The sequence below is a fragment of the Macrotis lagotis genome, chromosome 8 (assembly GCF_037893015.1).
Source record: "Macrotis lagotis isolate mMagLag1 chromosome 8, bilby.v1.9.chrom.fasta, whole genome shotgun sequence".
Classification (NCBI taxonomy): Eukaryota; Metazoa; Chordata; class Mammalia; order Peramelemorphia; family Peramelidae; genus Macrotis; species Macrotis lagotis.
In genome coordinates this window covers 133262340-133277146 of record NC_133665.1, presented here as the reverse complement: position 1 = coordinate 133277146, position 14807 = coordinate 133262340, and the positions used below count along the sequence as shown (strand labels likewise).

The 14807-nt window shown below is 40.1% G+C and overlaps 1 protein-coding gene across 1 annotated transcript in view; it reads left to right on the top strand.

Annotated features, from left to right (window-relative positions):
- The first annotated feature begins 1905 nt into the window (after positions 1-1905).
- The window catches only part of RAB7A (RAB7A, member RAS oncogene family), a 74577-nt gene continuing 61675 nt past the window's right edge, over positions 1906-14807 (top strand). The window contains exon 1 of the mRNA XM_074198413.1: positions 1906-2104. The gene's annotated coding sequence lies outside the window, so the exon portion shown is untranslated. The remainder of the gene's footprint in view (positions 2105-14807) is intronic.

Here is a 14807-nt window from a genome sequence, read left to right as displayed (position 1 = left end):
CCATAGAATTCAGTTGCTTCCTGTTTGCATGACTTTGGGTAAACCACTTAGTTGCTTTGAAATTCAGTTTCTGTACTTTTGAAATAATACTTCTGGTAACTCCACTTCTTCCTCTCTCTCTCTAGGCCCATCTTGGATACTTTTCAAGGGCAACGTTCTTCCCAAAGACTTCCCTGACTTCCTCTATTCTACACTGATCATGGGGTTATAGATTTAGAATTAAAAATTTAGAATTTGGAAATCTAGTCATGTAGTCAAGTTTTAAGGTCAACTAGTCCAGATTTTTAAATTTACAGTTAGAGAACTGAGACCCTGGGAGGTTTAGGCACTTGTCCAGGGTCATACTTTCCAAGAGTATTAAAAGCAGACACTACTCCAAATATGTTGTTCTTTGTTATCAAAGAGGGCTAGTGATGTCTCAGGATGATGGCTTGAACAGTTCATGATCTGGCTTTTAGGGAGGCAGGGTTGTAAAAAGTCAGCCTCACTTTTTCCTCTAGTCATCCAAGTCTGGTGGCGAAACAAGAGTCAGGACAACTGGTGATGGCTTGGGATGTAATGGATGGTCTTGGCATCTTTGATGTCTGACTAAGCTCTAAATTGAGAGCTACTGGACCACCACATCTTTCTCTCTCTCAGAATTTCTTTACTATTTATAGTTTGCCTCACTAATTAGGGAAATAATCATTGACTTGTGTTGCTATTTAATGGCATTCTTTCCTTACTCCTCACTCCTAATGATCTCATCCAGGACCTGGGCTTCACTTCTCTTCCTAGAGTTGATCCAGTCCTCTGCCGGCTACATGCTTGCACCTCAAGTTTCCTCAGGTTCTGGGGCTGCACCTCCTCATCTCAGAATCCTTTTGTTCCTTCACAGCTTAGCTCAGGTGTCATCATCTCCTTCTTCCATGATTCCTTCTCACTTATCTGTGTGTACCTTGGTCTCCCCCCAAACCCCACCCCATCTCTGCTCCTTGAAAGCAGAGAATGTTTTATTTTGACCTTTGTATCCCGGTTACCTACCAAATGGGAGTTATTCCCCTCAAACTCAACATGTCCCCAATTCACCATCTTTCCCTTAAATCTGAGCCCTTCTACACGCTCCCTTATCCGGAGGTTGGCACCACCTAGGCTTGGAGGCAAGAGTTCTTTTTAATGTATTTTCTTCCTTTTTTTGACCAGGTCGACTTGTCCAGGGTCACGTGTGAGGCTGGATTGGAACCCAGGACCCCGGCCTCCACCACCTCGGTCCTTGCAAGCTTCCCGCTCTTCAAGGTTCCAGTTGCAGATTGGTAACAGCGGATGTGTCCTTCTCCTCACGGAGCTCGGGGAACCCTGAAAGGCTTCACTGCACCCCTTAGACTGGACGCCGCTGGGGGCCTTCACCCTGCTTTAACACACAAGTCTTTTTGAACTTGGCGCTTTGCCCTTGAATGGTCTCCAGCATCTGGCATTCAGCAGGCGCTTAATCAATCCTACAGCACCGGCCCTGGAGTCAGGAGGACCTGAGTTCAAATTCGGCCTCAGACACTTAATAATCACCTAGCTGTGTGGCCTTGGGCAAGTCACTTAACCCCATTGCCTTGCCAAAAATAAAATAAAATTAAAATAAATAATTCCTCGTTGGAGAAAGAAGCCCGAAGGAGGATTCTGAAGCGCTCGGCACGCTGGGCTCCGAGAGGGAGCCGGCATCGCGGCCTTGTTCTCGCTTTCTGGAGCGGGGACGGTCCGCCGGGGGTCCAACATGGCGGCGCCCTTCGAGCCGCGGCCTCTCCGCCTGGGGGCCGCCATCTTGGGGCACGTGGCCCCCGGCGCGGCGGGGCGCGGCGGGCGTGCGCACGTCCCGGGCGGGCCCCGGCGTGGAAGGTCCCGTGACAGGCACTTCCGCTCGGGGCGGCGGCGGGGGCGGAAGTGAGAGCGGAGCTCTGGTGTTGGCCATAAAGCCCGAGGCGACGGCGGCGGCGGCGGTGGAAGGAGAAGCAGGCGGCCCAGGAGAAGGGAGCCCGGTGGAGCGGCGTCGGAGCGTGCCCGCCCCTGCCGCCCCGCGCAGAGCCCTCGAAGCGCCCCCGAGCCCCCGCAGGAGCCGCCCGCCCTCTGGCCTGCGGTGAGCCGCGGGCCCGCTGCCCCTTCCGAGCGGCCGGCCGGCCTTCCGCCCTTCCGGGGCCTAGCGGGGGTCGGCGGCCGGGGTGAAGCGGGGCCGGGGGGAGGGCCCGGGGGGCGGCCCGGGGCTGCCGCGAGGCCCTCGGCCCGGCGTCGGCTGAGGGGGCCGGGGCCGGCGAGGCCGGACGCGTTCTTTTGTCTGGGAGGGCCCGGGTGCGGCCGCCGGCGTCGGGGGCCCGGGGAGCGGGGGTCCGGTCCGCCCCGCGGCTCGCCGGCCTTTCCTGCCGAGCTCCGCCGGCAGCGTCGGAGAGGCGTCCCCCAGAGTGCGGGCTGGGGGTGATTTTAGCCAGGCTCCTGCTAAAGCGGCTGCCAGTGCCCTCTCGTATGGTGCCAGTAACTTGGGAGCTCTTGAGGGCTTTCGGCAAACTGAGCTTTGTTAAAAGACTGGGAAGTCGGCCTTCTATACCTGCTTATTTCTAGTCTGTGATTCTGAATTTTGACAGCGAGTGAAATAAGTGAATCTCTAGTGTGTTTGAATGTTTGAAAGCATCGTATCTTCTCCTTGGATACTGAAAGAATAAGTACTGTCTATTCCTTGTGACATAAGCAGCTGATTTAAACACATGACTTGTCATCTGTGCATTAATAAAGTCTGTCCAGATCGTTCTTTTTAGAGAACTGGGGTCTTTCCAGATGTGCAGCATGAGAACTTGGTGTTAAGTAGGGTAACTTGTTCGTAGTGTGTGCTCAAATATTTCTTGATGGGTAAGATGAGCCATGTATCAAGAGGAGGAATGGTCCTTCCTAGAAAGTGATATCTTTAAAACTGTCTTGTTATTAAAAGCCTCCATACGTGTGTGTGTGTGTGTGGCATTAAAGAATGATTTTTAAGTAGAGGTTTGTTTTTTTAGGAGGGAGGATTCCAGATGAAAGTAGAAGCAAAGATGGGGAATGTAGGAAAAAAAAACCTTCCTAATTCAACTTGAAATAGTAATTTCAGCTTTTTGTTGATTTTCGTTCAGTTTATGGAGTACACTTTTCAGTCTTCCTTGGATTTATGAAGACATGTTGCTATCAAGTACTGTTCTCTGGATTAAAGATGGCACAATTTAGGGGCGCCTTGGTGGCACAGTAGATAGAGCGCCGGCCCTGGAGTCAGGAGTACCTGAGTTCAAATCCGGCCTCAGACTCTTAATAATTACCTAGCTGTGTGGCCTTGGGCAAGCCACTTAACCCCATTTGTCTTGCCAAAAAACCCAAACCTTAAAAAAAAGAAGATGGCAAAACTTTTTGTGCCCAAGCATTTGTGAGGAACAAATATTGGATATTGTAGGAACATGGAAGTAGAACGATGAAACCGTGATAATAGACAAACTGTCATTCTCAGAAGGGGAACATGTAGACAAATAACAGGAATAGCTATTAAATTCTCCTTATTTATATCAGCCCAGATTACATAAAGTTGACATTTGATAATTGAAGTTACATTTGTAATTTGAAGGGTTAGAGAAATGTCTGTTTATGTTCAATTTTGAGGGAAACTAGTTAATATTGCCAATGTACCATTGTGAAAAATTACCTCTAGGATTTCAGTTTTGCTTAAAGCATAGTTTTATTTTGGGGGGATTAAATATTGTTCCTTAGTGGTGATTTTTTTTTTTGTCAAATAAGTTCCTCATATGTGTTTTCTGATAGGCTGATGAGTAACTTAATTGAAATGTACTTACTGAAAGATTTGAAACAGTCACACTTGGTATAGTCTTTATTTCCTGATTTCTTTACCTGAAGTAATTGAGCAGTTTGCACACTTTAAATTCATACTAAATGCTACATTCAGCATATCTTTGTTAAAATGTTGCCCATGTGAAATGCCTACTGCTGTCATTCCTTTTTCTTAGTCCAAGACTGTGGATGTTCAGGAGAGCAGTATTTTGACACTTTATGTGTTGTGATTGTTCAATTACTTAATGAAGGAACACTTGGATCTGAAGCAGCCTCCAAACAGTGACACTTATTTTGTCTGCTTTTTTTGGCTTTGGCTTTGGTTAGAAGCACTGTGATCACAAAGCCCCTCAGCCATATGGCATATAATGGCTTTGAAGCCACAAAGTGGGAGCAGTCAAAATGCAATGATAATGATAATCTCTCATCAGTCCCCCTCCCCAGCCCAGCCATTTTTAGCTTGAGGATTTTACCCTTCTTGAACAGGATTTAAATTTTAAAGAAAGCTCTATGAATATTATGGTTTGTGGGTGTGGTTTGCAATTGATGTATCTCAAATAGGTGAATTAATGTAAAATTCGGCAGTGGTCTCAACAGTGATTTTACCTGAAGATTCTTTTTTACCTCCTCTAAACTGTCCAGTTCTGCTAATGAGTTCCCAGGATTAGTCCACTTTGTCAAGTAATGTAAACTTAAGAGATATGGCAAATTTTTGTAGACACTGAAATAAGGAGCCAAGGACTGGGAATGGAAACTAGGAGTATGCTTCTTCCTTAAGGTTAAACAATGGTTCACTTGGTGGTGATGTCATCTTCAGAAGACCTTAGGAGAGAAATAAGTGCCTACTTCTTTTTTCTTCTCAGATCCTGTATTCCAAAGCCTTTGGTCTTACTCTTGACTCTTATCTCATATGTAACATCGTTATTGAATTCTCAGTTGCATTTCTTGGGTAATCAAACTACTATTAATTCCATTTAAATAGATTTCTTGGCTCTTCCATCTGCAGTTTGCTGCAGTAACATTTTGCAATGTGCTCATCTCCAAATTACCTGCCCCCACATTTTCACTCTTCTTGCCATGGTTTTCTTCCCACTTTTTGATTTGAACTTAGGGAAAATAATGTACCATCAGAGATGATGGTATGTCAGATACAAATTTGAACAGGCCAAAGTCAGTGTTTGTTGAATTTAGGTCTTTTTATTTGAAATCAATTACAACTCTGGGCTGCAGTTTTCAAATACAACTTTTAAGAAGAGGTGTTATCAAAATATTTCATTTGGGGAATTGTTTCAGTCCTTCCTTGCTTACTTTATTGTAAAAAATTTACTTCATGCAAGAGGACAGGGAAACCTCTACTCTGCTGCTTTTTTTTTTAAGTGATGTCACCACTGCTGTGGAGATCAATCTGATTCGGCTTCCCATTTCACATAGTGCAGAGCTGTATGAGTTCTATGGACACAGCAAAATTGTGGCACCAAAATGAAAGCTAATGCCCACTTTAGAAATTCTCCAATTTAATGAATAAATGGCATATGACTTAGCTTGTATTAGTGCTTTTATGTGTTTTAAAGGTGTATCTTCTCCCCCTTCTTATTTTTAATTGTCCTAATCGTTTGGTTGTGTTGTTTTTTAAATTTTGTTTTAATCAATCAAAATCCACCTTCTTACCTTCTCACCCTAAACCTCTCTCCTGCCTCTCAATTGAGAACCCAAGAAAACAACATATTATAAACATGTGTAAGCCATTAGTTTCTTTGTGGTAAACTACTGTTTCCTGAGCTAATAATCACAGATGCACCTATATCAGGCTGATTTTTTTTTTTATTAAATACTATTACATCCTTTATAAGAATAGAAGAAATCAACTCTCTGTGTTTTTAAGGTTTTTCAAGAGAATCACTATGGAAAATATTAGTTAACTCATACTTTTATAGTACCTTAAGGTTTAATTGCTTTCCTCAATAGTCCTGTTAAGGACTGTTATGCAAGTATTCTCCTTTTACAAATAAGGAAACTGAAAGTTAAGGGACTTGTCTAATAAATATAAATTCCATAACTATTAAGTCTCAGGTAGGATTCAGACTTGTGTTTCCTGATTTCAGGGCCATAATTCTCAGTTGTCCCATACTGCCCTTACTTATTTCTTTTGTGTTCAGATTCTTTTATTTGTATCCATTTTAGTTTGTTTCTATCCTTTAATAACTTGGAAGCTTCTTTAAGTCTTGAGGATTAGTCACAGTCCTTGGCCAATTCTCCCTTCATTTCTAGTGCCTCTTTTCCAGTGGGAAACAGCTCTGCCAAACCAGGAGGAATAACTAACCTGCCCCAGGGAGAGCCCTTCTGGGTTGTGCTGCTGCTTCTGCTGCTATAGATTTCTGTTCAAATGGAGCTTCCTTTCAATGAGTTCGGTTAGTGAAGGAGAAGCTGGAAAGGAGAGCTGAGTACTGGCAGTGTGCTGAAACTTGTATTGCCTGGTGCTGAGGAAGAAGGGTGACTTAGAGCCTGCAGTCTGTCCAGGGAGCAAGAGATAGACAGACAGACAAACAATCTAAAAACACATATAAGGTAACCCCTCTGAGAATATATTCAGCGTAGTGAAAATTATAGAAATGGATTGTAATGATGGTTTAAGATGGATGGCATTAAACAGTGGTAACATTACTCTTCATTTTCACCCCAGACCCAATAAAGATTTTTGTTATTCTTAAACATTTCAAATAATTGAAGTAAATTTCCCAGTTTGGATCCAGTGGATAATTTCTCATTTACCTTTCTGCATTGTTTAGCATCATCCATTCCAGATGGGTTTTTTTTTTAAGATTTCTTGACACTGCTCTCTCTGGGGTCCTCTCCTTCATGTTTGGCCACTATCTCAGCCTACCCCTCTACCTCCAAGTAATTGGATGTACATCAAAACTCTGTCCTGTCCTGTTGCTTTTTTTTTTCTATACTCACTGGTTGAGCCTGGAAATTCAGTTATCATCTCTGCAGGTGAGACTGATTTGGATACCATGTCTGTTCCTCTCCTGAACACCAGTTCCTCAACAGTCAACAAGCAAGTAGTAAGCTTAGGCTCCTATTATATAGATCCATAATTTTTTGTTTGTTTCAGTCATGTCCAGTTCTTAACAAGGACACTGGACAGGGAGACATATGTGTACACATATAGGTAAAGTTAAGTACTAGTAACTGGGAGAAGCAGGAGTTGAACTTTGAGGTAGAAATGAGGATTTATATTCCACGCCTGTTAAAGGCCTAGAAAAACTTAATGGAATGCCATATGTGAGAATCATCAAATTGGTCAGTTGTTAGGGTAGTCAGATGGCACATTTGATAGTGCTGGACTTAGAATGAGAAAGACCCAAGTTCAGTTCCTGCCTCAGATACTGCCTAACTGCATGACCCTTTTTTCTATAAAATGCTATTGCATCTGCCTCAGAGTTACTGTATGGAATAAATAAAATAACCTGTAAAATCTTAAAATGCTATGTAAATCTACATATTATTATAGCTATTAATATGTAGAGTGGTGAAGGGGAATAGTGCACAATATATTGGAAAGATTTTCGGGAGTTTGTGTAGGACTTGAAGTGTCAAGTGGGGAATTTGTGTTTTAAATGAAACAGTAAAGAGCCATATGAGCATTTGGAGAAGTGGTTCCATAATCAGACTGTTAAGTGTATTACTTTGGCTGCTATGTGGAGGATAGCCTGGAGTCTCCCAGAATAGGAGGCTATTTTTAATAGTTCTAGTAAAAGGTTATATGGACTAGACTCTGGCTCAGTAAGCGGAGAAGGGAATTGATGCCAGAGATTGCCTGGAAGGATAATTGACAGGATATGAGAAGGCAGAGCTGAGGAACATTCAGAGGCTTCAACCTGGGAGACTGGCATCAATTCCCTTCTCCAGAGGAAGACAGAGAGTTTTGTTTTGGACAGGAGTTTGGGTTGTCTGCAGAATGTCTAGGGGGAATGCCCTGTGGCTTGTTGGTGCAACTTCCCAATAGATGTCCCATTGGCATCTCAAACTCTGCAAGTCCAAAAGGACTTAACTTTTTTTTTAACTTGTTATCTTTTCTATTAAACTCTCCCTCCTCCCAAAAGAAATGACTCCATGGGGCTCCCTCTTACCCCAGAGTGAACTTCAGGCCCTTGCCAGGCTGGCCTACTGACTGCTGTCATCCAGATGGGGTTTCTTCTTTTCTGGACCTTTGTACAAATCATCCCTTGGACCTGGCATCTGCATCCCTAGCTTCCTTTAAATTCATTTCAAGCCATCCCGGTCAGGGAAGGTCATTGGGGCGGCTAGGTGGCGTAGTGGATAAAACACCAGCCTTGGAGTCAGGAGTACCTGGGTTCGAATCCGGTCTCAAGACACTTAATAATTACCTAGATGTGTGGCCTTGGGCAAGCCACTTAACCCCACTTGCCTTGCAAAAACCTAAAAAAAAAAACAAAATTCATTTCAAGCCTTAGGTACAAACCTTCTCCCTAAGACTTTTCCTTAGTGTCCAAGTACTAGTGCCCTCTTCAGACTAGCATAGAGAGGAATGAAGAATTGCAATAGCTAATATTGATATAGTGCTTACTATGTGCTGAGCACTGATCTTCACAGCAACCCTTGTGCTGTTACTATTCTCAGTTTACAAAGTGAAGAAATTGTTAAGTGTCTTGCCCCAGAAGCACAGCAAGTTGTCTGAAATCAGGTTTGAAGTCAGATCTTCTGAATTCTAGACCTAGGACTGTACGATTCTTCTTGTCTTCCTGCAGTATTTCCTCTAGTTTCTCCTTATACATATGGGTTGTCTTAGTGTGCTCCTTGAGGATAGGGATTGCTTTGCATACTTTTATTTCCACCAACCTAGCATAGTATCTGGCATGTTGTTGAGGCTTAATAAATGTGTTTTTGTGGTTGAAAGCAGTATTTAAAAAAAATTCCTTTCTAGGTTTGATCTTTTCTTCTTGCCCATTCAGAGCCGATTTTGAAGAAGTTTCATCAGTTATGTTAAGGCAAGTGTTTAACCAGTTAAAAATTATTACTTTTAATCTCACCTTGAGCTTGTTTTTCCATTAATAATTTGGACCTGTTCCTGTTGGTAGAACTGACCCAGATATTGAGTTACATTATCTCTGAGATGTGAGTCTTAACATAGCAGTAGATAGTACCAGCAACATTCAGTTCATTTCATTTTTGACCTAGTAAGAATAGATACCATACTGTTAGGATTCCTTTTTAAAAATGTTGTAGCATTTTTTTTTAGATTTTTTCTTTTTGCAAGGCAATGGGGTTAAGTGGCTTGCCCAAGGCCCCACAGCTAGGTAATTATTAAGTGTCTGAGGCCGGATTCCAACTCAGGTACTCCTGACTCCAGGGCTGGTGCTTTATCCACTGTGCCACCTAGCCACCCCTTGTTGTAGCATTTTTGACTGCAGGTGGGTAATAGTGGCAACTTTGGGTTTCATACCTTTTCCCTTTTGAATAAATTTATAATGTTCTTATTCTGCAAAGTAAATTTCTATACAACATATTGGTTGTGATTTTATTATAGTGGAAGGATGCTAAAAGATTCTAAGCTTAGAGAAAGATATTTATTACCTTTGAAGGGTAGTTAAACATATGTATCACAAATTAAATGCTGTGGGAATTTAAATTTTTTTATTGATTTTTTTCTTTCCCCATTCTCTCAACGTTTAAATAAAAAATTCTTGTAACAAATATGCATAGTAAGCAAAATAAATTTCCACATTTACTTTGTCCAAAAAAAATGTCTCATTGAGCACCTTAGTCTATCATATTTCTACAAGGAGTAGGTGGGTCGCATCCTTTATTAGCAGTTGTCTGGAATCTTGGTCACCTTTTTTTTCCAGTGTTTTTATTGTATAAATTGTCCTAATTACTTCACTTTCCATCAATTCATCTAATTCTTCCTAAGTTCCACTGGAACTATCCCTTTTATTTATTATGATAGAGCAATTTACTTACCTATGTAGTTTTTTGCTACTCCAAAAGAAGGTGCTAAAATATTTTTGTTACATATAGTATTCTTTTCCTTGCTTTCTGGGATATAGACCTAGAAGTTGCTGGGTTAAAAGAAATGTAGAGTTGAATGACCTTTTTGGATATATTTCTAAATTGATTTCCAGATTCACTGGCCCAATTTATAACTCTTATCAGTATACTTGTTTTTTCTATGGTCTCTCTAACATTGGTCATTCTATTTTTTGTCAGTTTTGCTTAAAAACCAGAGATAAAATCCCAGAGTTGCTATTTTTTTTTTCATTTCTTCCAATTAATTTCAGTGATTGGGAGATGTTTTTTAATGTGACTTGCTAGATTAATTTTCTTTCTTGTTCATATTCTTTGATCATTTATCAGTTGGGGAAATGCTGTAGGAATTAAGGAGTCAGATGACTTTAATTGAACTTATGGGAGAAGGCAAATGAGGTGACATTTGAACTGGGCATCAAAGATTGAGTAAGACTAATAAGTGGAATTGGTGGAAATGATGTGTAGTACCAGGAAACCAGAGAAAGAAAACTTTAATCAGGGAAACATGGAAAATGGTGTTTTGAATGGCACAGTTGAAGTACTAATTTATTCTGAAGATGTTGACTTTTTGGTTCTAAGTCTCTGAGACCAAATTTGAATTCAAGATGTGTCTTCCTAATTCCAGACCCTGCATTCTATCCAGACCACCTAGCAAATCAGTTATAAAGACAAAAAGTCAAATAAAGTGATTGGAAAAGTTATTATGTAATCTAGAGGAAAAGAGTAAATTGTTGTCATCCCCCCCCAAGTATTATCGATAGATCCCTGAAGTATGCCCCTATAGACTACCCTATGCTGACATTGTCTCTCTTGAATCCTGCCATCCATCCAGTTTTAGATCCATTTGATTACATTATCATCTGATCTATATCTTCCAAAAATAGTAAGAGATAACTTCATCTAAAACTTTGCTAAAATTTAGGCAAGCTAAATCCCTAGCATTCTTCTCATCTACTAATTTAGTAATCCTGTCAGAAAGTATTTACGTGGCAAAATGGATGGTGTTCCAGGCAGAAGTACCAGGAAGACTCATTTTACTGAACTGAAATCTGGCCTCAGCAAAACTTTGGTCATAATTTCTGTGATTCTAGGCAATTTTTATTTGCCTCATTTTCTTCATTTGCACAATGAGTTGGAGAAGGAAGTGGCAAGCCACTCCAGCATTTTTGCCAAAAAAGCAAAAGTAAACAAAAACAAATGGGGTCAAGGAAAGTCAAACACAATCGAACAACAATATCAAAAAGGAATATGAGGTTAGTCTAAACATGGCCTGTTTTTCATAAGCCATTCTGGTTCTTTCCTTTTCTAGATATTTTAGCAACTATTTCTTTAATGATTTTTTTTTACAACATTTTCCCAGGAAATGAAGTCAAGTTCACTGGCCCAAAATTTGCAATATACCCTCCTCCCCTTTTTTCTAAATCAGGTCATTTGTCCTTCTGCAGTCTTTGCAATACCTGTTCTTTTTCGTGATCTTTCAGCATTCCCATCTGCCAGTTCTTTGATCATCCTAAGAGGTAATTCAGATGACTTGAAATCCTCAAGGACAGCTAATTTGAAACTGGTGGGGGAACATATACGATGCTACAAAGCAGCAGCCTGGTAGCAACCATGGTAGTATCTGGTTCTTTTTACTTAAACTTTTTTAAGGAACTTAATGTTGAACAATAAAGACTTGTTTATTTACTTTTCATTTTATGATTGGTTTTTGTATTCATTTCCCAAAACATGCTTCTTGTCATCTCTTTAATAAAAAGTTCAACAGGCAATTCAGTAAAAATCAGTGCAGTGACAGAGCATGACAGTATATGGAATATTTCATAACCATAGTCTCTCACTTTTGCAAGAAGGTAGGTAGGTTCATTTTTTTCAACTTCGACACTTTTTTTTTTGTTTTTTGTTTGTTTTTTTAGTTTTTGCAGAGCAAATGGGGTTAAGTGGCTTGCCCAAGGCCACACAGCTAGGTAATTATTAAGTGTCTGAGGCTGGATTTGAACTCAGGTACTCCTGACTCCAGGGCCAGTGTTCTATCTACTGCGCCACCTAGCCACCCCTTATTTTTCTTTTTGTTCATATTGTAACTATGTTTTCCTGATTTCCATATTAGTTTGAACAAGCCTTTTCCATGGTTCTCTAGATTTTTTACTTTTCTTGTTCCATAGTTTAATGATTCTTTTTTTAATTGTCAATGAACAAAAAAATCCTCCTCACTATCCCACTCATCTCCAATTAAAAAAACACAACCTCTTACAAATACTTAGTGTCAAAACAAAGCAAATTTCGGGGGGGGGGGAGGGGGGGATTTCATTCCACTCTTGAATCTTTCTCCTTTCTATCAGGAGGTAAGTAGCCTCCTTGATCATTAGACCTCTGGAATTGTAGTTGGTTATTATGCTAACTTGAGTTTTTAAAACTTGTTGGTCTTTATAATGTTGTTATATAATTTGTTCTGGTTCTGTTCACTTTTTATCAGTCTATACAAGTCTTCCCAAATTTCTCTTAAACCATTTTCTTATATCTTAGAGCACAATAATATTCCATTACATATACCATAACTTATTCAGCTATTCCCAAAATTGATGAGCATTCCCTCAGTTTCCAATTCTTCTGCTATCACAAAAAGAACTTGTAATTTCTCTAATTCTGTGACTCCATAATCACTACACAGCTCTTGTCTTTTCAACTGGAACTTTTGGAAATACTCTTCACAAAAGATCCATTCTTCTTGTTTTGTTGAGTAAGTTACTTTTGGTTGTAGGCCTGTATTCTTTGCCTTTTGAAATATTGTATAAGAAGCTCTCCTCTCCATGATAATGGTGGCTCCTAAATCACATATGATCCTGGCTGTGGCTCTTCGATACTTGAATTCTTTCTTTCTGGCTGCTTCCAGTGTTCACTGACCTGGAATCTCTGGATTTTAGCTATAATATTTCTGGGAGCTTTTAATTTGAAGTTCCTTTCCCGGAAGTTTTGTTTCTACTTTGTCCTCTGTTTCTGAGAAACTTGGGGCAATTTTTATTAAGATTTCTTGAGTGATGATGCTCTTTTGATCATTGCTTTCATGTATTTCAGTGATTCTTAAATCATCTCCCCTTGATCTGTTTTTCCGATGAGAGACTTACATTTTACTTTTGCAGTCTCTTGACTTTGTTTTAATAATCATTTTTCATGGAAGCTTTAGTTTCTGCTCCATTCCAGTTTTCAAGGAGTTTGGGGAAACTTTTTTAAACTCATGCATTATTTCTTCTAGAAATTCCCTTAGAATTTGTACCCAAGGTATGTTTTTCTTTGAAGCTTTGGTTGTATATGCTTTGGCATCCCCAAAGCTGCATCTGAATAGCTTGCAATCCATATTGATAGAGGAAATGTCCTTGTAGAGATCACAATTTCTTTTCGGGGAGTAGAGGGTGTGGGAGGGGAGTGTGGGTGTGGAATAGAAGCACCACAAGCATAAGTATAAGTAAGCCAGGCAGTTTACTAGATTTATTTTTTCATAGCAATGAATCAATGAATGATTTATTTTTATGTTCTCTTCATTTGACTTGATGTCTTCAGCATCTTTACCATCATGATAGCTTCTTTAGTCAAACTGGGGGTGGGGGCAGTAAGTCTTCTAGACTAATTCCTGACTTTAGACTTGATATTAGATCTGAGCCCAGAACATTATTTTGAGGATTGACATGATCAGAAATGATGAGTGCCCACAAAATTGATGATGCAATAAGGTCAATGTTCAAGTATGCTAGAAGCATAAGGTGACTGGTGGTGGTGATGGCTGGTGCTAGATCTAGGGACATTGGTAGGGGAGAGAGGTTAGAAACTTGGATTACCACATGATACCAGTTGATGGAAAGAAACAGAGTAGAAAAACGAATTATGACGAAATGAGAGGTCCTATGGTGTTGGCTCTTGCCAGAAAAGTGAGTTGTGGGGGCGGCTAGGTGGCACAGTGGATAGAGCACCGGCCTTGGAGTCAGGAGGACCTGGGTTCAAATCTGACCTCAGCCACTTAATAATTACCTAGCCGTGTGGCCTTGGGCAAGACACTTAACCCCGTTGCCTTGAAAAATCTAAAAAAGAAAAAAGAAAAGAAAAAAGAAAGGAAAAAAAAGTGAATTGTGACTTACATTCTCACCCTTTAATAAGTTCCCCTTGGGTCACAGCCCACTCCCTCTTTGGAGCCCATATACATTCCCATCTCTTTTTTTTTGTGGTTATTTCTATATATGTACCTATGAGGAATTTTTGTATCATCAAAAGCAATCTAGTTTAGTACTTTAAATAGAATTATTAAATCAATTAAAAAGTTCTTCCAATACTTAGTCATGTGGATCAGAGTTTTTATAACAATTCTAACAATTATTTACTTCTTTAATTGTTTTGGAATTTTGATGTGTCAGATACTATATAAAGTTATTAAGCTTTAACTGAATAAGATCTTACCTATAAGATGGATGCTTTCTAAGTATGTTCACTTGAGTTAGTAGGACAGTAGAATTATCATCATCATCATCATCATTATTATTTAAAGTTTTTGCTAGGCAACGGGGTTAAGTGGCTTGCCCAAGGCCACACGGCTAGGTAATTATTAAGTGTCTGATGTCAGATTTGAACTCAGGTCCTCCTGACTCCAGGGCCGGTGCTCTATCCATTGTGCCACCCCAACTGTAGAATTTTGTCATTAAATGCTCATAGTGATTTTTTTAATATCTTTAATTGGCATGACACCACCATTAAAAACTGAAATGTGGATAAAGACTTGTTTATATTTAAAGCATAATGTTTAGAATACTAAATTTGGAATTTGAAGTGTACTTGTTTTGCTCTCTACTTTTTTCTTGCAGTATTTGAAAGTACAAAATTTAAAAATCTTTAGAATAAATTATTTTGTTTTTTTTTTAAGAGAAGGAAGGTCCAAGGAAAGAAATTTTTTTAAC